Genomic DNA, 23,908 nt, shown 5'->3' on the forward strand with positions numbered 1-23,908 from the left:
CTTGGGAGAGAGAAAAAAAAGAATATAAAAAATAAAGTTAATGTTAAAAAAAGGTAAAGTCTTTAAAGAGACAGAATAAAGTAAATTGATAGAGTAAAAATAAGCCACATAAAAATGGAAAATTCACAGAGAGTCTGGATTCTTTGTATTATTGTGTTTTCTTTAAAATTTTTGACTGTGAAGGAACTAAATACAGAGAGATATTTCATTGTGTGGTCTGCCAAACTACATGTATGTTCTAAAGGTATCATGATTTCAGAATTTGGGTCTAAGGATATGATGCTTTGGAGAGGGTCTTCTTTTGTTTTCACAGAGGATGAGACCCTGTGGATTGCTTCTATCCCAATATGGTATGATAGGCCACGTCCTCTTGAAAGGTTGCTGTGAACACCCTCAAAAAATTACTTTACTCAACTGTCGACTGAGATGACCCCTGGCACACAGGTTACACCATGAAAGATCTGAATTACAGCGCCCCCATTCAGCAGGAAGCAGTTTAGAGAGAAAAAAAACTGTGCCCATGTTCCCATATATTGTTTATAAATGTTCTTTTACATTTAAAGGGGGATATGATATAGATATGAATAATTTGCATTGGTATGGATTTTAAGGTCAATTTTGTTATATGTATATGTATTTCTGCTCTTGATTAAGGTATTGTGATTGTGTAGTTCATTTAAAAATGTAATGTTTAATTAGGAAATATAGGTTGTTAATGGATAATCATCAATGATAATCAAGCTTATAGTCATGTTAGTTAGATTCACTAGATATATAGAGATATATTTCAATTAGATAGGCATTCTTCATTTCTTTTAAAGACTACAGAACATGGCATTTAATGTTTTAATAACTTAGGGTTTTTCATGACAATGAGACATGTCTGCTCCTGGCAGCACCAATCTACTTCAAGAGGATGATGGGCATCAAAGAGGATCCTTATGGAGTTTGATAGCCATTTGGGCAAGAAAGTGCTCTTGCCTGGACTGTTACATAAACTGGACACAGAGAACCTGCAGAGAGAGGACTGCTGAACTTGCCTAAAGGTGAAATGGTCTTTCCGGGTTCCTGACTCATGAAAGAGTCTGTGAGACATTCTGCAGGACACAACAGAAAGTGACTGAACTGTCTTTGGAATTTCCTGCTTGATAAAAATGTCTGCTGGATACTATGGGCCTGAAGGCTGAAGATAGATGCCCCAATTGTACAAAAGAATTTTGGGTGACTGTACAGGCAGCGAGATGTCTCTGTCACTTCTAGAGTTTGAAATTTCTTATTTCCTCTTTACTTAGGTAATATTATATCCTTCTGTACTCTTTGATGGAGTTGAAGAATGGATAGATAATTATAGTTTTCCTTAGTTATGATAAAAGATAAAATAGATATAAATATTGTAACTGTAATTCTTGCTTGATAACTGTTTGGTTATATGTAATCTTACTATGTTAAAGTGAAAGCCCTTCTTTTTTGTTTAAATAGAAAAAGGGGAAATGATGGGGGAGAGTCTTCTGTTTTGTGTTAATTTCATTGGTTAAATAAAGAGACTGCCTTGGCCCTTTAATAGGACAGAAAATTAGGTAGATGGAGTAGACTGAACAGAATGCTGGGAGAAAGAAGCCAAGTCAGGAGTCACCATGATTCTCCCACCGGACACAGACGCAGGTTAAGATCTTCCCTGGTAAGACACTTCGTGGTGTTACAGGGATATTAGAAATGGATTAGATCAATATGTAAGAGCTAGCCAATAAGAGGTTATAACTAATGGCCCAGGCAGCGTTTAAAAGGATACAGTTTCTGTGTAATTATTTTGGATATAAAGCTAGCCGTGCAGGTGGCCAAGTGCCAGGAGCATAGCCCGCCGCTCCTATCACTACACATAACCATCTGTAATGCGATCTTCCTTCCTTCCTTCTTGAGGAAGAGACCTGGTCAGTTGTCCTCATTAACTTAGACCATGAAACCGAATATGGACAAGTTCAACAGAACTGCCATATAAGGGTTACCCATGCATGCTTCAGCATTGCCAGGGCATAAATTTCATGCATAAACTACCTGACACAGGTACTGGGAAGTGAACCCTGATCCTCTGGAAAAGCAGCAAGGGCTCTTATATGCTGAAACACCTCTTGAACGCCTATGTGTTGACTTTTGGAGGTTATTATGGCACTTTGAATGAGAGTGGCCCCTACAGACTCACGTATTTAAATGCTTGGTCCATCCCCAATTGGTGAAACCATATGGGAAGGTTTAGCAGGTGTGGCCTTGTTGGAGGAGGTGTGTCACTGGGGGTGGGCTTTGGGGTTTCCTTTAAGAGTTGCCTTGGTCATGGTGTCTCCTCACAGCAACAGAACACCAATTAAGACAGTGATTAAAACAAAGAGGCTTCCAATGTGTTTACCATACTTGTGTTAAAAGCATCCACTTGATAATTATTTGGGACAATCTGTGTGTTTGGCCAGTTCCCAAATGTGTCCACTATGAATGCATTTTACACTTTTATTTTAAATATTCAGGATACATTTCTTCCCAAACAGAACTTTTGTATATTTTACAAAGAAGCATCTAGTGAGTTCAGCTCATAAAGGTCACCACAATGGACCACAGAGAATTAAAGATGAGTGAGAAAGAGCCACACTATCAGGGTGGGCAGGACAGGGGACTCACTCCAGGGCACCTCTCTGTGGAGGCAGTTAGGATGAACAAAGAAAGCATGCCTGCGGGGCAAGGAGCTGTTTTGTGTGCCTCCTCTGTATGTGGGCATCAGCCTTCCCTTCCTATCACATCTGTCCCAGAGAAGCAAACATTTTCACAAGCACAAGCCCTCTCTGTGTGGGCTGTAAAGTGGAGCCTCTGCCCACCTTCAACCCTGTCCATGAGTATAAATACTACAGTGGTGTTGAAGCTTTGTCACAGCATACCTTTAACCACTTCTGTATCAGCAAACACTGGCTCTCACCGTGACGTTTCTGTACTGGTGTAGACCAAACTTTATCACAGCCCTGCCTAGAAATAGTCGTCTCGATGCTTTGATCTCATCAAGCTATCATTTAGCTTCACGATCCCAAGGAAAAATTTTTATTTACTTCAGTCTTTTATATGAACATGATTTATTACAAGATTCACATTGCCAAACAATCAGAAAGGTTGACTTCTCTGATAATCGTGTTAAGACGACTGACTTCTGTAGTAAACCTAATGAAATCTGACACAAAGAAGTGTAATCCTTGGGGACTTTAAGGCCCATTTTTTTTGAGATTATAATTGCATCATCCCTCCCTTCCCTTTCCACCCCCAATTCTCCCATATACCCCTCCCTGCTCTTGTTTAAATTCATGCCTTCTTTTTTCATTAATTGCTGTTACATGCATATATATGTATATGTATGTGTATTTCTAAACATAGCCTGCTCAGTCTTTATAATGTTACTTGTATGCATGTTTTCAGGCATGACCACTTGGTATCGGATAACCAACTGAGGTGCTCTTTCCTGGGAAAGACTATTTCTCTGGCTCTCAGCAGCATTCCTTAGCTGCCTATAGATCTTTGTGTAGGGTTGAGACCTTGTGGTCTTTCCCCTGTCCTCTTTGGCATGTCTATGGTTGTCCTTGTTCCGTTCATGTTCACAGAGTCCTGCTGGTGAGATTCCATGGTGTAGCTTCTGACATTACTAGGGAACACAGCAAACTCACTGATCATTTTGGCTTTTCCAGTTTTTTCTCTTCTGACATATTCACCTGCCTTCTAAATTTGGAAGATGAGACCACACATGCCTTGCTTCTCTCCTTCTTCCCCTCTCTTTATTTGTGGGTCCCCTGGTAGAGCTGTACTGTAGTTTTGACTAAATGATATGCCGTAGTAATACATTAGTGTGTAGCTTTGCTAATAGTGAAGACAATCAGTAAAGTATGATCAGGGCTTTTTCTTGTACAATTGTATAACCCTTTGTTTGACTTTGCTTGTCCTTGGAGTTAAACTTGTTTGTTTTTCCTTTTTTTATTTTTTATAAGCAAGTTAAATCAGTACTAAATTTTCTCCTTTTCCAATATTGTTCTACCTCTTTAATCAAAAGTCTCTTCAAGGACATGGACACTAAGCTTTCCTTTTTATCTACAGAGCTTTTCACTTGTGAAAGCTTTCTGTTTTGGCCTCGTGGCATCCTGTTCTTGTTTCGAAATGTCTGGTTTTCTCTTAGCACTCTGTAGATACTGAAAATGTACCGCTTTTATCCTTAGGTCTTCTTTTTTTTCTGTAGTCCTTGCTTCCTTCAAGTTGCTCTGAATCTAGTTTCGGGGGTCTTTATCTTTCAAATTCTATGCCAACTTCAACTGTCTAACAAATCTGGCTTGTCCTTTTGTATTTTGTATGGCTTAGCTGCCTATGCATGTACTGTCTGCTCACAGTTGGCATCTATTATCTGCTCACACTTCAGAGCACTCTGTTGCTCGTTGGCCACTGAGGTTACGAACAGTTGTGTGGGTTGTAAATTCCGGGTAGTTGGTCAGATTGGGATATTTACTTGAGATAGTCCTGAGGTTGACATCTTTAGAAAGTCACTTTTGAATGATTCCCTCTTACCATCTTTCCTGAATAGCAACGACTTGACTAGCAGTGTCCAGGGAAATGGGAAAAGGGCTGAATCCCTTCACTGGTCAGTTTTCAGCATTGAAAGAGACCACACTTTCAATACTGGCCCTTTGCTCTTGACCCATATAGTTTGCTCCACAGACTTCAGAAAATGAATCCCAATTTTCAGGAAATATTACTGGGTTCTATTTAGAAATTTTATATGTTTATAATCTTAGTATATTTTAGGAGGAAAACTTGGAAGGTGGAGGCAGGAGAATCAGAAATTTAAAGTTAACCTCAGTTTAAGACCAGCCAGGACCATATAAGACTGTCTCAAAAACAAGGGAAAGAGAGGGATGGAGGGAGAGAGGGAAGAAAAGAGAAGGGGGGGTAATGAACAGTTTAATAAAAATAATTTAAAAATATAGAGCATCCCCTGATGTAGTGGTGCACACCTTTAGTCCCAGCACTTGGGAGGCAGAGGTAGATAGATCTTTGTGTTCAAAGCCAGCCTGGTCTATGTAGTAAGTTCTAGGATAGCCAAGGCTACACGAGAAATCCTGTCTCAAGTACAAAAGAAAACAAAAAATAAATACAAATAAAAATGTAGAGTATCAGAGAACCTGGGTAACAAGGAGAACCCTAAGAGAACTATCCATAGATCCCCATGGGAAGGGGAAATAAAAAAGATCTAAGAAAATTGGGAGTGTGGAGGTTGGGGGAGAAGGGAGAGTGGAAGGGGTGGAGGGGAGAAGGGGAGTGGGGAGGAGAACTTAAGGGAATGGGATGGTCAAGATGGGGGAAGGACAGAGAGGGAGAACAGGGAAGGAGATATTTTGATTGAGGGAGCCATTTTATGGGGTTAGCAAGAAACCTTGCACTAGAGAAATTCTCAGGAATCTATAAGGATGACCCCAGCTAAGACCCTAAGCAACAGTGGAGAGGGTGCCTGACTGGCCTTGCCCTGTAGTTAGACTGATGACTCCCTTAAATGTCATTATAGAACCTTTATCCAGCAACTGATGGAAAAAGATACGGAGATCCACAGTGGAGCACTGGGCTGAGCTCCCGAAGTCCAGGTGAAGAGAGGGAAGAGCTAGAATATGAGCAAAGAGGTCAAGACCATGATGGGACACCCACTGAATAGCTGACCTGAGCTAGTGGGTACTCACTGACACCAGCCCGACAGCAGGGGAACCAGCACAGGAGCAAACCAGACCCTCTGAATGGGGGTGACAATTGTATGGCTGGGTCAGACTGTGGGGACACTGGCAGTGAGACCAAGATGTCTCCCTACTGCGTATACTGGCTTTTTGGAACCCATTCTCTTGGGAGGGATGCCTTGCTCAGCCTAGATAAAGTGGGGAGGATCCTGGTCCTGCCTCAAAGCAATGTTCTAGACTTTGGTGACTTCCCATGGGAAGCCTTCACCCTCTCTGAGGAGTGAATGAGGGTGGGATGGAGGGCAGAGGTGGAGGGAGTGGGAGGAGGGGAGAGAGTGGGACCTGGGATTGGTATGCAAAATGAGAAAAGATAGCTTTTAAAAACTATTTTAAGAAGTAGAACATCTAACACGTATATCAACCATAATGACATAGATTCAGTCAGTATGTGCACATAGAAGATAGAGATGGTGAAGGCACAGAGCCCCACTTGCTTCTCTTGCTCTCTCCTCAGTTCAGAGAATCCCACCCCCCTGCAAAGTAGTTTGAGTGACAAGTCCTTGGCAGTGGAGTGACTCTATGAAGCCACACTCAGCAGTGTGTAAACATACCGTCCTCCTACCCATGCCACGTTAGATGGCTGGGAGCACCGTTTCAGGCAGTATGTCTAAGACAGTGAGGTTTTGAGGGCAAAAAATAAATATTTGCTTTTGATACTAAAAATAAAGTTCAATCCCCTGGCCTTTTGGTATAGCAGAAAAGTCTCCAAAGCATCCTCTTCAATGGAGCACAACCTTTCCTTGAGTGCTATTTAAAAAGCAAAGATACCAAAGAATCAGAGGAAAAATACTTTCTTTCAACAAGGGTAGCAGGACCTCTTTTATGTTTCAAAAGATCTTAGTCTTTATTTGGGTTTGAATATTTTTCATTTCTAATGACATCTGATAGTTAAACATGACTTGTTAATAAAATTTAGGTCACCTTCTACTGATTTTTCGGGCATGATAACTCATCCATCAGTCAGGTTTTCTAATATTTTCCCAGTAAATTAACTCTGGAGCTTTGAAAAATATGAAATAATCAAATGACTATTATTTGAAATAGATACAGCGTGTCATGAAGCCGTTTGGTTTATAATGGGAGCTCATTACCATACTCATTACTGTGAATTATAGGAGTTTCCTGGCTGGTCCTCATTAGCCATATGGCTTTAAACATTGATTTGTGGTTAAGTGTGTTATTTTTAGAAAAGAGCACCTGAACATCTACTGAAAACATTTGTTTCATCTTGTTCTACATATTTTTAAAGGCCACGAATCTCACTGCTGTAAAATCCATATAGATTTTTAAGCACCTTCATCTTTGAATCTTTGACTTATGCACCTTATTTATTCAAAGTAAACAGCTTTGTCAGCAAGTTTTGATCCGATAAGCTTTTATTCCTCAAATTCTAGGAAATATTAGAGGAAAGGGAATTAAATAGAAGCCAAAGCTATTTAAATCTATTGCTGTAGATTTTCACTCTAAATTGGTAGACAGTTTTATCCCCTTTCATCTGTTGTAGCTAACAAGGTGTTTCTAGCCTAAGGAGAGCAGAAAGAAATTATTTGCCCATTAATGTAGTCAACAGCTATCACTACAGTGAAGTAGTAGAGACTGGTGTGGGGGCTGGAAATCCTAAGGCTGTAACAGTGAGGAGCAGGGTCTCTGAGTTAACAGAACTGGGTGACAAAGTGAGAAAGATCGAAAAATAACCAAAAATGGAAAGCCTCGTGTCTAGAACACAGTTGAGAATAGTAGAATATGGTGAGATACAAGGTTAGAGTTGACAGCAAGGACCAGATCCTATTTTGCTGTTACAGTGAATTCTCATTTTGTTGTAATTTATACTATGGTTTTTATTTGAGAACACTCCAGGAAGGGGAAAGTTGAACCATGAAATGGGACAGAAAATGGGGGACAAAGAATGATCTGGAATAGGATGATGGCAGAAGAGATGGAGAAAAAATACAGCTCATGAACATGGAGATCATTACATACTGAAGTGTTACTTGTGAATCTTCAGGAAAGGATAGCAAGCGAAGATGGTTCTAGGATTTTGGAGTGAAGAAATGTGTGGGCTACAATGACATTTATTGAGATGGGTAATTCTGATGGCGGACTTGGTTGTGTCTGAGGTGTAGATGGAGAGGCGGGGCTGCGTCCTGCCACCTGGCTAGCTTTACCTGAAATAATTACACCGAAACTGTATTCTTTTAAACACTGCCTGGTCCATCAGTTCCAGCTTCTTATTGGCTAACTCTCACATCTTGATTAACCCATTTATAATAATCCGTGTAGCACCATGAGGTGGTGGCTTACCAGGAAAGATCTTAACCTGCATCCATCTCGGAGAGCAGGGCCATGGTGTCTGCCTGACTCAGCTTCTTTCTCCCAGCATTCTGTTCTGTCTACTCCACCTATCTAAGCTGCTGTCCTAACAAAAGGGCCAAGGCAGTTTCTTTATTAACCAATGAAAGTAACACATAAACAAATGACCCTCCTCCATCACTAAGGAGCTTCTTTGGGGCCTGAAACCTGAACTGTCAATTAGCCTTCAAGATGAGAAGGGAAACAAGAATAATATATACATTTGTAGTATGGAAATGAGCTAGAGAAAGATTTCCCAAGGAAAGGATGTAGAACCAGAAGAGGGGGCCAAAAGCACAAACTTCCTGTGTTCACACTGAGAAGGAAAAATCCTACAATCCAAAAGTACAAGGAGTTAGTGTAGACAGAAGTTTCTGTCCAGCTCAGTCAGTCCCAAGGAAACACACCGAGGTTTATATTAATGAAAAACTGTTTGGTCTATTACCTCTGGATTATTATTAACTAACTCTTACAACTTAAATCAACCCATAATTCTTGTCTATGCTTAGCCACATGTCTTGGTACCTTTTCTTAGTAAGGCAGTCTCATCTTGCTTTCTCTGCATCTGGCTGGTGACAGACTCTCTGCCTCTCCTCTTCCCAGGATTCTCCTAGTCTGGTTGCCCTGCCTATACTTCCTGCCTGGCTACTGGCCAATCAGCATTTTATTAAAATCAATATGAATGACAAGTCTTTACAGTGTACAAGAGCATTCTCCCACAGCAGGTTGGTTGTCCAGACATTGGGAGGATAAAACAAGCTGTTGAAGAATCTCAAGATCCGGGACAGCAGGAAAGAACAATCATCTTTAAACCTAGAGAACAAGAGGAAGGGGCTCAGAAAGAGTGAGCAGCTCTGTGGGAAATGGGATGTGGAAATGACCATGACGGGCAGAAGCTACCAGGCCACCAGCTTGGCCATTCCTGGGTGGACTGGTAGGAAAGGTACAAGAGTTGACAACTTGTGGCCAGCTGTGGGCAGCTACTGGAGATTCCCTGACAGGAATGAGGAAAGAGTGAACTTTAATTGTGGCACCCAACACTCCTCTTATCCCTGTGAATATAATACAGGGAAGCTCATCTGGAAGAGGAGACCGGAAGATAGAGGTTAAATGGTTTGAGCCCCTCCAAACACAGAGCTGCTGAGTTTGGAGCTAAGAAATGGCTTCTGAATTGTTTGTTTTTTCAAGATGAGAGAACAACTCTTTGTGAGTTCTTAAACAAATGTAAACGTGGGAGCTACTGAGAATGCACACTGATGTTCCCTAGAAAGGCATGCCTGTATGTCCTTGCATGTGGGTCACACCTAGGCCAGGTGTGATATCCCAGTTATTTCGCAGGCTAAAACCAGAATATGAGTTTCCTTCCTGCTCTTCCTATGGGAGAGCCAGTCTCTCATATATTTTCTTCATGGTTTTCTAAAACTACTTGAAATGTAAGAAACACACACACACACTCATCTGCCTCTGCCTCCCAAGTGCTGGGATTAACTAATGGTATGTACCACCACAGGCAGCTTATGCTAGGACTAGCTAATGAAGAGGCAACAGATGTTCCTCTCTCCACTCTACAGAGAAAGTCTAGTAGCCAGCCATCTAGAAGTCAAGAAGAGTCTTTCCATCAGAATCCCACCAACCTGCAAGCTGATGTTGATGTCAGCTTCTAAATGACAATAAATAAGCATTTATTGACCCGTGTCTAAACCCCCAGTCTAATGTATTTTGTTACAGCCACCTGTGTTGACACAAAGACTTCCATAGCGACTACATAATGTGCTGTAAACTTTAGCTTCTTTAAGCATGCTGCCTTTGTCAGGTATTTCGCCTACCTTTAGCCTTTTGCTCTTACCAACAGTACTCAGTGCTGTCACTAACACCACTATGGGTATAATTCTGTACATTAGAACTACGAGATCTGTAAGAAAAGTGCTTCAGATACATATGCATTATATATTCAGATGTTATTCATTTCAAATTTTGGTATATAATTCCATGTAGACATCTAGGATTTGCTGATTTTAAACTTTACCAAGTGACTTTTGTTTGCTCTTCCCTATCTACTGATCCATTAAATGTTTAGTTTTATGGCGCATTTTCCTGTGCTTAGAAGCCATTTACTTTGTATGTGAGAGTATCCATGTGTGTTTGCTGAAGTCTCAGTTCATGTCCTTTGCCCACTTTCATTAGATTGCTAAATTCATTTATAAGATTATTCACTGCTGCTGATTCCTTCACAAACCCACGGAACCAGGGATGGCCCAAGAGTGGGAAGCGAGAGCTCAATTCTCTTAATTCACCATCACAGACCATTGGCTTTGCTACCTGTTTAGTGACTGACATGAAGAATTTGCGATCTTCTTCTGTCCTCTGGGTTAGGAAGGTGAAGCAGTTTTTCCAGAGAAGAAGCCTAGTCTCATTCTTTCTATTCTTTTCTGAAACCTTCAGTTCCTACCTCATCACTGTGAAGCTGAGATACATTTTCTTCTTATAAGCTAGTCTGAGGAAATCCAAATATGATCATTCTGCTTACAACTTTCATGGATCCCTCACCCCTGAGGCATACTGTAGCAGTTATTGCTAGAAATGTGTCTCACCCTTGTATCTGAAGTGGGACAAGCATGACAGTGTTTCTACTCTATGTTCTACATGGCCATGAATAATAGAGCACACATGTGTTTAATCAGAAGAACCAAGAATAAGATTACTAACAGTATTATGTTTTAAAGAACTTATTTCAAAAATTCCATGGTTTCTCTTTACTTTTTGTATAAACTTGTTCTCCATCCCAGAACACACCACATATTAAAATAGATATTGGAATTTATGTTTGCCCTGCATTAAAAGCAGTTATTGAAGAGCTAAGAATGACTTTCTTCACTTAGAATGCCTAACAAAGAATGGCCTAACTGAAAATATTAATATTAAAGCACATGATTCTGGGAATCATACAGTCACACAGGTGCAGAAAGCTCAGTTGCTATCAACACATAAAGGAAGGTATTCTCAGGTTTACCTAAATCCATTCATGGTTTTCCATAGTGCAAAGACTGATATTCTACTTTAAGATACTGCAGAGAATCTACATGGAGATGGAAATAACCTTTGTAAAAATATAAAAACACCATGTGCCGGGTGAAGGCTTTCTTCAGAAATGCTTCAATAATTCGGGGGCCTCCAAAGATATGTGTACAAATAAGCTGTGTTTCATTTGAACTTCATACTGTCCCCAGAAATTGTAGGATAGATGTTATTTTCATGTTACAGTGGAGAAATGGAGGTTGTATATTGGTTGAGTAGGTTTTCTAGTGTCTTGAAATACAGTATAGAACCAACACACAGACCTAGTCTTGTAACCCTAAATCTACACTCTTGTCACTGCGTCTATCTTAGTTAGGGTTCCTGTTGCTGTGAAAAGACACCACAACCATGGCAACTTTAACAAGGCAAACCATTGGGTGGCTTACATTTTCAGAGATTTAGTCCATTATCAACATGGCAGAACATGGCCATGTACAGACAAACATAATGCTGGAGAAGGAGCTGAGAGTTCCATATCTTGATCCACAGGCAGCAGAAGGAAACTGAGCACCACACTGGGTGTAGCTTGAGCGTATAAGACCTTAAAGCCTGACCCACAGTGAAAAACTTCCTCCAACAAGCCCACACCTAGTCCAATAAGGCCACACCTCCTAATAGTGCCACTCCCTATCAGTCAAGCATTTAAACACAGGAGTCTATATGGTGGCCATACCTATTCAAACCACCACAGCATCCTTCATGATGCTAATGTCCTTAAGAAGTTTGCGGAAGGCATTGCTAGTATGACTGTTTCCTAGCCCTTGACATCTGTGCTATATTAAATGAAATATGTTCATAAACAATTTAACTGCCGATATGAGGTCCATTTTATTTCCATTATCTATTAGCAACAGGAACAAGAGCATATGCTACAGCCCAAAGTTTTCCTTAGCTATGCTTTTTAGCAAGAGCCAACTTTAGAATCCAATTAAGCTCATGCATGGAGGGATCAGACTTATACCTCAAAGCAAATCAACACACATCTTCCCAGTGATCTTATCTCTTTACAGATTTTCCTTCCCGGCAGCAGCTCCAATCATCGTGGCATTCCCTGCAGAGCCAGATTTTCATACACAGCAAAGCAGGTGTGATAAGCTCGAGGAAGAGATAAAGCTAGGTATGCTCCACCGCTGTACCAATGCAAACTGACTGCCTCTAAGAAGTGATTTACCCACGGCTGGATTTCAGCAGTGATGGCAGAGAGCCCAGGTGGTGACTGCAAGATGAATAAATCTGGAGGCTGTAATTGTAAATAAATAGCAGCCCATTTGGGCTAGAGCTCACTTCTTCTCCTATATATTCCACCCTGTGAGTGGGGCATAAAATGACCTAGAACTAGCCAAGACAAAGAAACACTTGCGTACACTAGATGCCACTGGGGGCGTGAGAGAGATGCTTCCTCCCCTCCCCCTGTCATGCTCTTGGCTTGATTTGATGAGGGAGTATGTAAGTCTAGGCAGCACAGGATTACAGTATAGAAGGGATCTGTCAGCAATTGATTAACTGAATACTTCAAAATAGCTAGCAGAAAATGTTTAGAATGTTTCCAACATAAAGGATAAATATATGCAATTATACCTATGTCAATCCTGGTCTAGATAACATGTGTTATATGCACATATTGCACTGTGAAAACAGACCTTGTAGAAATGTACAGTTGTTTTCATTAACCAAAAGCTAAAGAGTCCATTGGAGGGTTAAGGTAAAAACAGAACTCTGAGTTGAAACCTGCTGGGTGGGGGAGGAAACAAACCAAACCCGATCTTAATTCCTAATCTTCCAGTGGAATCCTGAACCTGACTGTACCTGTGGAGACCCACCTTACCTCTGCGCTGCTCACGTGCTGGGTCAATGTTTTACTAATTTCTTCACCCTGTTTTCTTCCCTCTTTCTCTTTAAACTAACGTTATGCGTGTTTCTGTCACTTGGTATGAATAACTCAATTTCAGAAAAGCAACAGTCAACTTTCTTCATGGTTTTTGTACTTCTGTCTGAAAACTTACAGATTGAGGATGGTGGTCATTTGGCTTCATAGATTCTCAGCCGTGTATTTCACAAGGGCCATCCTGACCCCTTTATACTTGCATGGATGGTGGAAATATATCTTTGGGAGGAGGGGGAACACAGCCCAGAATGATTTAAAATTTTACTTTTGTGTGAAGGTAAAAGCTGTTCTGAAATCCGGAGACTAGAAACAGTTAAACACTTGTGAGGTCAATGGCATTTTCCGCTGCCATAATAAAATGCAATTCTTTATTTTAAAGATCACAGTCCTTAAAAATCATCTAATAAATGTGGTTGATGGATTTCATCACAGTACTTTCTTCCACGTGGTTTCTTTTCACTGACTAGCTTCTCTTCGTAAGTAGCTAGGTTTGAGCCCCCTCCCGTGAGCCCTAGGTCGATAGGTTTGCTCGCTGTTTAGAGCTGACGAGGAGAAGATGGCCACAGAAGGGAAAGGCTCTGCCGTCACCATCTCAAAGTCCCCAGAGCAAATTTGTTCCTCAAAAGGCTTTTCTTTTCTTTCAACAGCATTTTATTAATCCTCTGAGAATCCCTAATTAATTTTTGAGCATATCAATTCTTCCCAACTCCTCTAACTACCACTCCCTCCAACTTCCCATGATTCCCATTTTTTGTTTCTGAATGAGCTGGAGATGATAGCATGGCCGTCCTTAGCCTAAAGCATCGCTTCCGGCTAAAGTCCCGCATGCTGTGTTAGGTGCTGCGAAGAAAGAAGTTGTCCAAATTATAGGACATTTTAAACTAAGTGGAGGTAAGGAAAGGAAATAAGGCAGCGGGAGAAAGAGGGAAAAGAACGTTTCTTTAGTGTGGCCATTTAATATATCCCAACTAGCCTTAGGAATATCCAGACATCTACTTTTGGATGTGTCTGTGAAGATGTTCGTGAAAGCGGCTGTCATTTAAACTGGGTGAAACACCCTGCTCTCCCCCACAATGAGTAGGCGTCTGCTCCCCATTGAGAGTCTAACTAAGGAAAACAGAAATGGCTGCCTGCCTGCCTGACTGCCAGAGCCGGCGAATCTTCTTTTGTTCTTGGAATTTCTGAATCTGAGACTTTAATATTCAGTATCATATCTAGACCACCAGTCCTCTAGTTTTCAGGGCTCTATATGCACTACGGCTTTCTCTGGTCTTAAACTCAGAGAACACAGACCACGGAACTTTTTACCCAGCCTAACTGTGGACACCAACTGTGTATAATTAATAATAGATGTTATTTTGTGTAACACGCACACACACTCACACACATGGTCTGCCACTCTCCTGGCTACCATGTCAGTCGAGCTGAGTAGACCAAATGCTACAACAAAGAAACTGAACCTTCTCTTGAGGCCTAATGTGGAACCACTAAGCCTGGTTCTCAGGTTTTTCTGGAGATTTTTTGGGACCTGCTCAATGGCCTTTAATTAAGTAATTTTCTGCCTGAATCAGCCAGTTTGTTTCTGCCGCTTGTGGGCACAACCTTGACTGAGACAAATGAGTTTCGAAAACACCGTTCCATGGATGCTTAAATGTCGGTAGACGATGAGTTCTTACTAATGACAGAGGAGGCTGGAATGAAAAGAAGTGGGGAATAACCTGTTGATTGCTTGTTACTAGAAATTGACTCAGTGGCTGAGGTTTTACACGCTGAACCTTGCAGGTGAGAAAAACAAGACCCAGAGGTTTTTTTTTTTTGTTGTTGTTTTTTTTTTTTTTTCTTTTCTGAGATCTGAAAGGAGGAGCCAGGACTCGGATTTAATTTTAAGTCAGTTACCCACACCACAGAAAGAAGGCTAAATAACATTAGCAAATTGTCTTGGTGTTCTATTGCTGTGAAGAGACACCATGACCACTGCAACTCTTATAAGGGAAAGAATTTAACTGGAGCTGGCTTACAGTTCAGAGGTTTAGTCCATTGTCGTCATGGCAAGAGGCAGGGTGACGTGCAGGCAGGAGACACGGTGCTGGAGAAGAAGCTGAGAATTCTAAATCTGGAACAGCAGGCAGCAGGAAGAGAGAGACAGTGAGCCAACTTGAGCAGTTGAAACTCCAAAGCCCATTCCTAGTGACACACTTCCTCCCACAAGGTTACACCTACTGCAAAAATATCCCTTTCAAGAAGCACCACTCCCTGATGAACAAGTATTCAAATATATGAGCCTCTGGGGGGCATTCCTATTCAAACCATCACACAAGTCAAATGATATTCCAATTACAAAGTCAATCGTCAGGACACAGGCTTGGCCGTGGCGAGTCCTTGAGGCAATTGTGACAATATAGAGGCCATAGCAGGAGAAAAGAGGCACATAAAATGGCCTAGCAATTGTACCCAGAAGATGACCTGTGCTTCGCCCAGGGTACCTTACACACTGAAAGCAATTTCCTCTTCATTATTTATAATGATATCTGATATATATTGATATATATAATGTATTTATAAGAATTATATAGATTCTATGTTTACAAAGCACAATGGGATATGACTTTCATAACACTGCATATATCAATATTATCAAAAGAGTAGATTTTAATTGTTCTTACCTCATAAAAGAAGGAAGTAATTAAGAATACTTAGTGTTCTGAGAAATGGTAACATGGTTAGGATGTAATTAAGCCCTGCATGCTGTCGACAGCCCGAGATCAAGCTAGTCTCTCTGTGAAGTATTCAGAGAGACTTCCTTGTCAAAAGAGATTGGTTATGAACTTGCAGTTCGCAGATGACAAGAGTTCTCACTTAACGTAACAACCAATTGTCCTCTGAACCATTGTTCCAAGTGGGATATATACATAAGTAGTGTGCATTCTTTTGTAGCCTGTGTAAATAAATGCATATTGAATCTTTTCTGAACTCTTGTGTTCATACCTGAACAAAATGTTCTGTTCAAATTTACTTGAAAAAGATAAATAACCCTGACTGTTGGCCTCGTGTTCTAATTAAAACTGCACATAAAGTTAGACAGCCAGTCCTCTGTATCCCATTTGTGTGTGTGGCTTAAACCAGCTATATATAGGAATATGTTATAAACCTTTGTCTATTGAATACATGCAGACTGCTTCTACTGTCAATATCCTCTAAATGATATGCTATTTACATAACATTTGCTTAGTATCAGGCATTATAAGTAATTTACAGATGGATTAAAGAATACAGAAAAATGTGCATGAGTTATATGCAAATTCTAGACCTGCTGTGCAGTGTAATGAGTTTTTTTCCACCAGCTCCAAAATAACAATACAGAGATTTATTAATTATTAAAGTTTGGCCTTAGCTTAGGTTTGTTTCTAACCAACTTCTATAACTTAAATTAACCTATTTATATTAATCTATGTTCTATCATATGGTGTTACCTCTCTTTCATCTTATACCTCATGTTTTCTCTCTGTGTCTCCTGGCATCTCCTCCTTTCTTTGTCCCAGAGTCCTCTCTGTTTCTGGAAGTCCTGCCTATACCTTCTGCTTAACTATTGGCCATTCAGCTTTTTATTACAACAATCACAGAAAATACATCTTCACACCATATACAAACATACCACAACAATGTAAGACACTTGAATATCTGTGGATATTTTTATTAAAGTAAATGTATCATTTAACTGATACATAAGGACATAAAAATTGTTCATACTAACCTAATGCCATAAGATTTTGACATATATATGATTGTATAATGTTGAAAGCAGGTTTTTTCTGTCTCCCCAAGCATTTATCTTGTCTTCATGAGGAGCTTTTCTAAAGGTAAAATTCTTTGCTATTGTCACAGTCATTGTGCCATGAAGATGGTACAGTGGGACCTCTTGGCCCTACCTAACTGTAACCTAGGACCCTTTGTCAATCTTTCTCTCCCTCCTACCCTTCTTAGTCTCTCAGCCACCATTCTCCTCTCAACTTCTTTGTTTTCAAACTTTATTGTCGACATGAACTTACATTGGTTGCACAAATTAATGGACTGTGCTGTTTTCAGAGATGCATAGCTCATGCTTCAACTGCATCCAGTCTTTCTACAGCTCTCTCCCCACTTCCTCTCCATCCTTCTCGGCACCAGTCCTTTATCCAACTGTCTCTCTTCATCTCTTCTCCCCCTCCTTCCAGTTTCTATGAGATTGAATTTTGTAGGTTCCACAGAGGAGAACAAAGCTTTAGCTACCTGAGTTTTTCACTTTGCCATAAAGACCTCCAGGTCCAAACAGATCACAATGGGCAGGATTTCATTATTTTGATTGCTTGATTAGACTCCCATTGTGGGTTACCAAATTGTCTTTTTCCAATTATCAGTTTGAAGATGTAGATCGTTTCCGTTCTTAGCTCTTGTGGCCATCACAGCAGTAACGTGGGAATGCAGATATCTTACACACAATGACTTCCTTTCCTTCGGGAAAGGATCACAGGCTCATATAGTAGATCTACTCTGATCTTTTGTGGAAACTTTATATTGTTTTCTACAATGTATGAACTAACACCAACAGTGTGTCAGAGTTCCCTTTCTCTACAGCATCACTAGCACGTTATCTCTCACTGTTTTTGATGGTAGCCCTTCTCACGGTAGCGAGGCACTATCTCATCATGGTTTGATTTGCATTTACCAAAGAATTAATAGCATTACACAGCTTTTCATGCATCTGTCGGTTGCTTGTACGTCTTCTTTTGAGAAGTGTCTACTTAGATCGGTTATCTCCCTTTGAACAGCTTTGTTTTGCTTGGCATTCAGTTGTTGGAGTTTTCATGTGCATTCTGAGAATTGTGTTGTCGGATATACACACTGCTAATGTTTCCTCCCATCCTTCAGGTTGTCTCTCCACTTTCGTTATTGTTTCTCCTGCAGAAGGATTTTAACTCGCTAGAATTCCTTTTGTCTAGTTTTGCTTTTTTTTGTCTCGTGTTTGCTTTCAGAATCTTGTCCCAAACCTCCTTGTTCATTCCGGTGTCCTAAAATGTTTACCCATGCTTTTTTTTTTTTATAATAGTTTCATGTCATATGTTTAAGCCTATAATCCATTTCGAGCAGATTTTATAATTGATGAGATACAAAATTCTCATTTCGTTTTTCTACCCATGTATATCCACTTTTCAAGCATCATTTATTGACAAGATTCTCTTTTCTCCAGAAAACATTCTTAGCAGCTCCATCAAAAAAATCAGTTGTCTTCAGATGCGTGGGGCTGTTTCTTGGGTCTCTATTCTATTATCCTAGTATACAGATCTGCATTTAGACCAATATTGTGATGATTTGGTGCTATAGATTTGTAATGTGGTTTTGGTTTTGGATAGTGTTTGGTTTTGACTTTGATTTTAACATCCAGAATTTTTCTTATCTACAAAGGTCTTAAAATCAGATTTCCATGAACATCAAGAGAGGGTTACTCTTAGGAAAATGTCGTTTCTTTTTCTTCTTAACTACTCCATTTTTATCCTTTCTCTCTTTTTGCCTTTTCCAGCAGTATCTCCCACAGATAACTAGTTTCTTTGGTGTCCAAGTTATTCAAACTTTTTTCAAAACATAAATCAGTGTGAGGACACACTTTCTTGAAACCCTTTCTTTCTTTCATGAAGGGTGACTCTCTATTCTCTCTTGGATTTTACCTTTTCTCATAATCATTCTTTATTCATAAGATATTTCTAATTTCTTTTAATTGCTTCCTAGCCTCCCATGTGGGCATTTTAATTTGCTCACACTCTATCTATATAATCACTTAGGATATTTATAGTCTTTTACAATTACCAGTAGTGTTATAATGAAGAATCTTTTTATAATAAAAAACGGTTCCTCCAAATCTAAAGTTCCTTGAAAGATAATATTTTTGTAATTCAAGAGGTATTATATCTAGATGTGCGAGGTTCTGAATGATTGTGTCATCTCAAATTTATAGGTTGAAATCCTAGCCCCTAAGATGATGCTACTAAGAGGCATTTGGAGAGTTAATTAGGTCCGAAGGGTGGAGCCCCCATAAATAGAGTTAATGTCTGTATAAAGTGGAGCCAAGGGAATTCTTTTTCCTTGTTACTATGTGAGAACAACATAAGAAGGTGTCATCTATAGGTCAGACTCCTGGCACCCAGAAAACACTGGACCTGGCAGTACCTTAGAGTCCCCGGCTTCCAGACCCATGAGAAGCATTTCTGCTGTTTCCAAATCAACAAGCTGATAGTGTTGTTGAGTACACATGTGAAGGCTATCAAGTTCCCTATGCTATTTCGAAAACTTGTTATGGTTCTTAAGTTAACTTGATCTCTTATAATGTTTTAAAGTTTTCAAAATATACTATTTAATTACCTACATATATAGTAAAGGTTTTCAAAGTATACTATTTAATTATCTGCATATATAATAGAGAACAAGTCCTTACTATTGTTATTTTTAAACTATTCGTATGCCTCTACTCAATCTATATGCCATAATTTCTGTAAGTAATAATTCTCCTGCAGCGTTCAATAAGAATATAGACAGGGTTCTTAATATAACTGGGGAGGACTCCAGTGTCTCTCCTGAACATCCGGATAGGCGAGTGTATATAAAGTCTTCAGTTCCTTTTCTTGTTGCTATGACAAAATACCCGACAGAGCATCACTGGGTGGCAAGGATTATTAGCTGATAGTTAAAGGTCACAGCTTGTCAGTGCCAAGGCATCACAGCAGACAAAGTAGTCACTAGTCACATTGCATCCACAGTAACACAGCAGAAAGTCCCAGTTGAATACGTATCTATCGCTCACTTTCTATTGATGGTCTGTACTGTCCACGGTCTGCTACTGAAGGAAGGAATGTTGCCACCCTCAGAGGGAGAGCCTTCTCACTCAATTTATGCAATCAAGATAATCCCCCAGAGGCATGCACGTAGACCCATCTCCCAGTGAGTCTAGGTTCTACTGGGTTCCCAGCACCGACCATCACAGTGTGGGTACATGCATAGCAATTGCAACATGTTGGAAGGTCTTCCGTTCCCTTTCCATAGTTCTGTTGTAGTAGATCTTGACATTTATCATAGTTTTTTTTCAGTGTTTATGGAGATTATTATGAGGGTCATGTTTTCTTTTAAAGCCATTAATATAACATTAGTGAATTTCCTAATATTATAATAATAAATCTCACTTGGCCATGGGCTATTGTTAAACTGCACTGGATTCTTTATTCCTGGTTGAATATTTACACCAGTATTCAGGGAGTATTAGTCTGTCCCTTAATACACAGATTCTCAGCCTTCCCTTCCTAATATCTCTAACCACTTTGATTTCCTTTCGACTTTATTCTCTCATTTGCCTTTCCACCTTTCATTTCCACTTGCCAAATGTGTCTCTTTGCTCAGGTTCTCAGTAGCTTACTCTCTTCTCTAGTCTTCTCCATCCATTTCCCTCTGCTGATCACTTGACTTTCGCTTCCACTTCCTCTGGCTTCTATCCATTAATGGTTTTTCTCAAGTTGTCAGTTTAAGGTGTTCTATCATTTTCCCAATGCTTGAATGATTATAATTCTGTTTAGAGTGTGGGAAGTATACACATTTTCTCCTTCAGAGTTCTTAAAGAGGGTAAAAGCTGTTAAACAACTCATGTGTATAAAAGTTTCTTCTCTGGTTTTGTGAAATGGCCTTGTAAGAATTTATTGCTTTGTTTTCATTTTTCCAGTATTATGCCTGTTTATAAGACTTCTGGTCTAATGACAAAATCACCTCATAATAGCACAGGCTCCTTGCTTTGGGGGCCATTGACGGCCTCTGGCCGTGTACGAGCCATCGTTTGCACCTTTCCTCATCAAGGAGCAAGGTCAGAGGGCACTCCCCCTCAGCATTGTCTGCTACTTAACAGTATCTTCTAAACAGTGTCTTGTAAACACCTCACGACTCATTTAACCTCAAACACTCATTCTGAAGTTCTTTCCCTACAACCCGTGTTCCACTCTGCCTGGACACAGCTGGAGAATTTTCATACAAAGTAAACTTGGTCCTTGGAGTGGTAGCTTTTGATGAATCCTAGGCCCTTTTGCTAGCTTCCTATTTGTGACTATCCTGAAGTCTGTCTCTCTGTATTTACTTAGTATGGGGCCTTCTGCAGGACAAATATTAAGCAAGAGATCTGACTTGGGAATATGGTGATTTCTTCTTTTTTATCAAGACTCACTTCATGCTGAAGGCACGGGTTCATGTAGCACTTCATTTCCTATTTTGTTGATTTTACCAAGGGAGATATCAGGAGGTAAGCAGCTGTTCCCATCATTAGATACCCAGAAATCACCAAATATAGTTGTTCCAAATTCAGTTAGGTGAATCGCCTGTCCATTTGATCATTTGCTTTTGTTTTTGTTTGTTTATTTTTAAAATGGTATGTAGCTCTTGCTGTACTTGAACTCACTGTGTAGAGTAGGCTGGCTTTGGACTCGGAGATTGCCTTACATCTACCAAGTGCTAGAATTAAAGGTGTGTGTCCATGCAAGCTGTCCATTTGCTTTTATCAGACTTTTCCCCTATGACCTTGCTTGTTGACAGGTCAAGTAACTCTTGTTTGCAGGTAGGATATCCCACAGAAAGGACCCACAGAGGTTCCTGATACTCCCATATTCCACAGAGTAAAATTCTTCTCTTTTGAGTTCTATCCTCCCCAGTATGTCTATATTTGAAGACAAGTTTCAAATGAAGTACCAATAGGAAATGAGGGAGTAAGATTGGGATCCTAACTTTATAGGGTTTGTGGCATTACAGAAGCAGAGAACTCCCCCTGGTCTCTGTCTTTTCCCTTCATTTCTCCTTCTCCGTTCTGCCCCAGGAAGGCCCACTGTGAGATGGCAACCATCTTCAATCCTCATCCAGGAAGAAGGCCAGCATGAGAAGTCAAATTAACTACAGTTTTGATTTCAGATTTCCCATCATCTAGAATTGTGAAAATGTAAGAATAGGTATCTGTTGTTTAAGACATTCAGTCTGTGGCATTTTAGGTGATGGCAAACATAGGTGATTAACATAGCCTGGTTAACATATGGTAGAGTCTGATCCTAGAAACTGATTAGGAATTAGACTGTGGTAAAGTTGTAGAAAGCTCCATCTACCCCAGATTTCCACGTCCCTGGGCATGGCTACCCAAGCTATTTCATTGCAAGCATGGTGACTCTTCACCCCTTCAGTACTAACTGATTACAGGAGGTACAGAAATTTTCGTCTTCCTCATCGGTGTCCTGCCTCACACAACCTCAAGATTTAATACATCTTTTTAGAAAGAAACGGGGTGTGTATTGAGACAGGGTCTTTCCCCAACTAGTCTTCATTTTCTGAGTCCTGCGAGATGGTGGGAGATTACAGTATAATGTGGATACCAGACACCCATCTCCAACTCCTCGTGCTCCCAGAGCTGTGTGTGATCACCGTGCTTTTGGCTGGGTTCTGTGATCCCAGTAGAGTCCCTCTACTTGGGTCAAGCTGAACCAATTGGGCATTCCCAGAACTGACAGACACCCTGAGAGAAAAATTGCTGCCAACCATCAGATCACCTCAGATAGTGCTCTCTCTCTCTCTAGAATTTTAGTTCATTTCATCTTTCTAGCTTTCACAGCTCTCAGACGCCTTTGAAAATGACTTTTATTATGTTTTCCATTTGTTCAAGTAAGAATATTGACCTGTCAAAAACCTCCTCAGAAGCACAAGGCTTTCTCTAAATAATTTCACATCCTTGCAATACTGGCCTTTCAGAGGAATGGACAAAAACTAATGTGATAGATGTTTGTTGAAATGAATAAGCAAATAAGTGACTTAGACAAATCTTACCTATGTTACAATCTTAACTGGACTGAGTTTGCCACTCTGGGGGGCGGGGGGGGGGGTGGAGACAAGATGATCTTTCAGTGATGCAACGGAAATGCAATGGCAGAATTCGGGAATATGGTAAAGGCATCTTCTTGACTCGAAGCGGGTAGGCTAGAGTCCTGGTTAGCCTTCAAGATTATTAGGTTTTGCTCTTCAACTTCTTTTTTTTTTTTTTTTACCTCAAGATGGAAACCATTTAGTACGGCATTTGCCTACTAGGTTCCTATCTGTCTTCTCACCTCAACTATGTTATCTCAGAGACTTGGCCTCCACTTCAGTTTATCCTCGATAGCTAAAGTGCTTCCCTAGGACACATGTCCATCAAAGAACAAATGTCTCTCAGTCTCTTTACACTCAGCTTTATAGAAGACAAACCCCAATGAAAGCATCAAATCAAAGTCAACGAAGATGTTAGGGGAAGTCACTGATTGTAACCGATATTCAGTATGACTGTCAGAAATCTGCAAAGTACTTTGACCTAATGGACACCAAATAGCCTGCTTCAAAATAAAATAATGTCATATTTCATCAAGGAAAAGGCTAAATTCTAGGACTGGGTTACCTCCTGTGGAGTTGTTGGGCAGTGAGTCCCCAAAGCCTTGCTGTGCTGGTTTGTTTGTGCCAGTTTTACAGGATCTGCAGTCTCCTGGGAAGAGAGAACCTCAGCTGAGGAAAAGCCTCCATTCTAGGGAACCGTTGGCATGTCTGTGGCACACCATCTTGATTTATTGATGCAGGAAGGTCCCAGATCGCTAGTGGGCATCATGACCCCTGGGATGGTGGTCCAGGGTTGCACAGGAAAGCAAGTCCATAAGCAACATTCCTCTATGCTTTCTTTTTTGAGCAACTGCCTTGAGTTTTTGCTTTGACTTTTCTTTATGATAGACTGAAAAGTATAAAATGAAATAAA

The 23,908-nt window shown here is 40.3% G+C and overlaps 1 long non-coding RNA gene across 2 annotated transcripts in view; it reads right to left on the reverse strand.

Annotated features, from left to right (window-relative positions):
- Positions 1-23,596, reverse strand: part of LOC126508292 (uncharacterized) — a 35,396-nt gene extending 11,800 nt beyond the window's left edge. Inside the window, exons 1-2 of one of the 2 annotated variants that reach the window (XR_007593770.1) lie at positions 23,561-23,596; positions 15,117-15,211 (exon numbers count right to left, since the gene is read on the reverse strand). This is a non-coding gene — a long non-coding RNA (uncharacterized lncRNA). Of the gene's footprint in view, positions 1-15,116; positions 15,212-15,761; positions 15,852-23,560 lie in introns of those variants that run through there. The other variant, XR_007593771.1, reaches the window with a different exon arrangement.
- Between the last annotated feature and the right edge of the window lie 312 nt (positions 23,597-23,908).

The sequence above is a fragment of the Alexandromys fortis genome, unplaced genomic scaffold, assembly GCF_014885135.2.
Source record: "Alexandromys fortis isolate MF-2015 unplaced genomic scaffold, M_Fortis_MF-2015_v1.1 scaffold_61, whole genome shotgun sequence".
Lineage (NCBI taxonomy): Eukaryota > Metazoa > Chordata > Mammalia > Rodentia > Cricetidae > Alexandromys > Alexandromys fortis.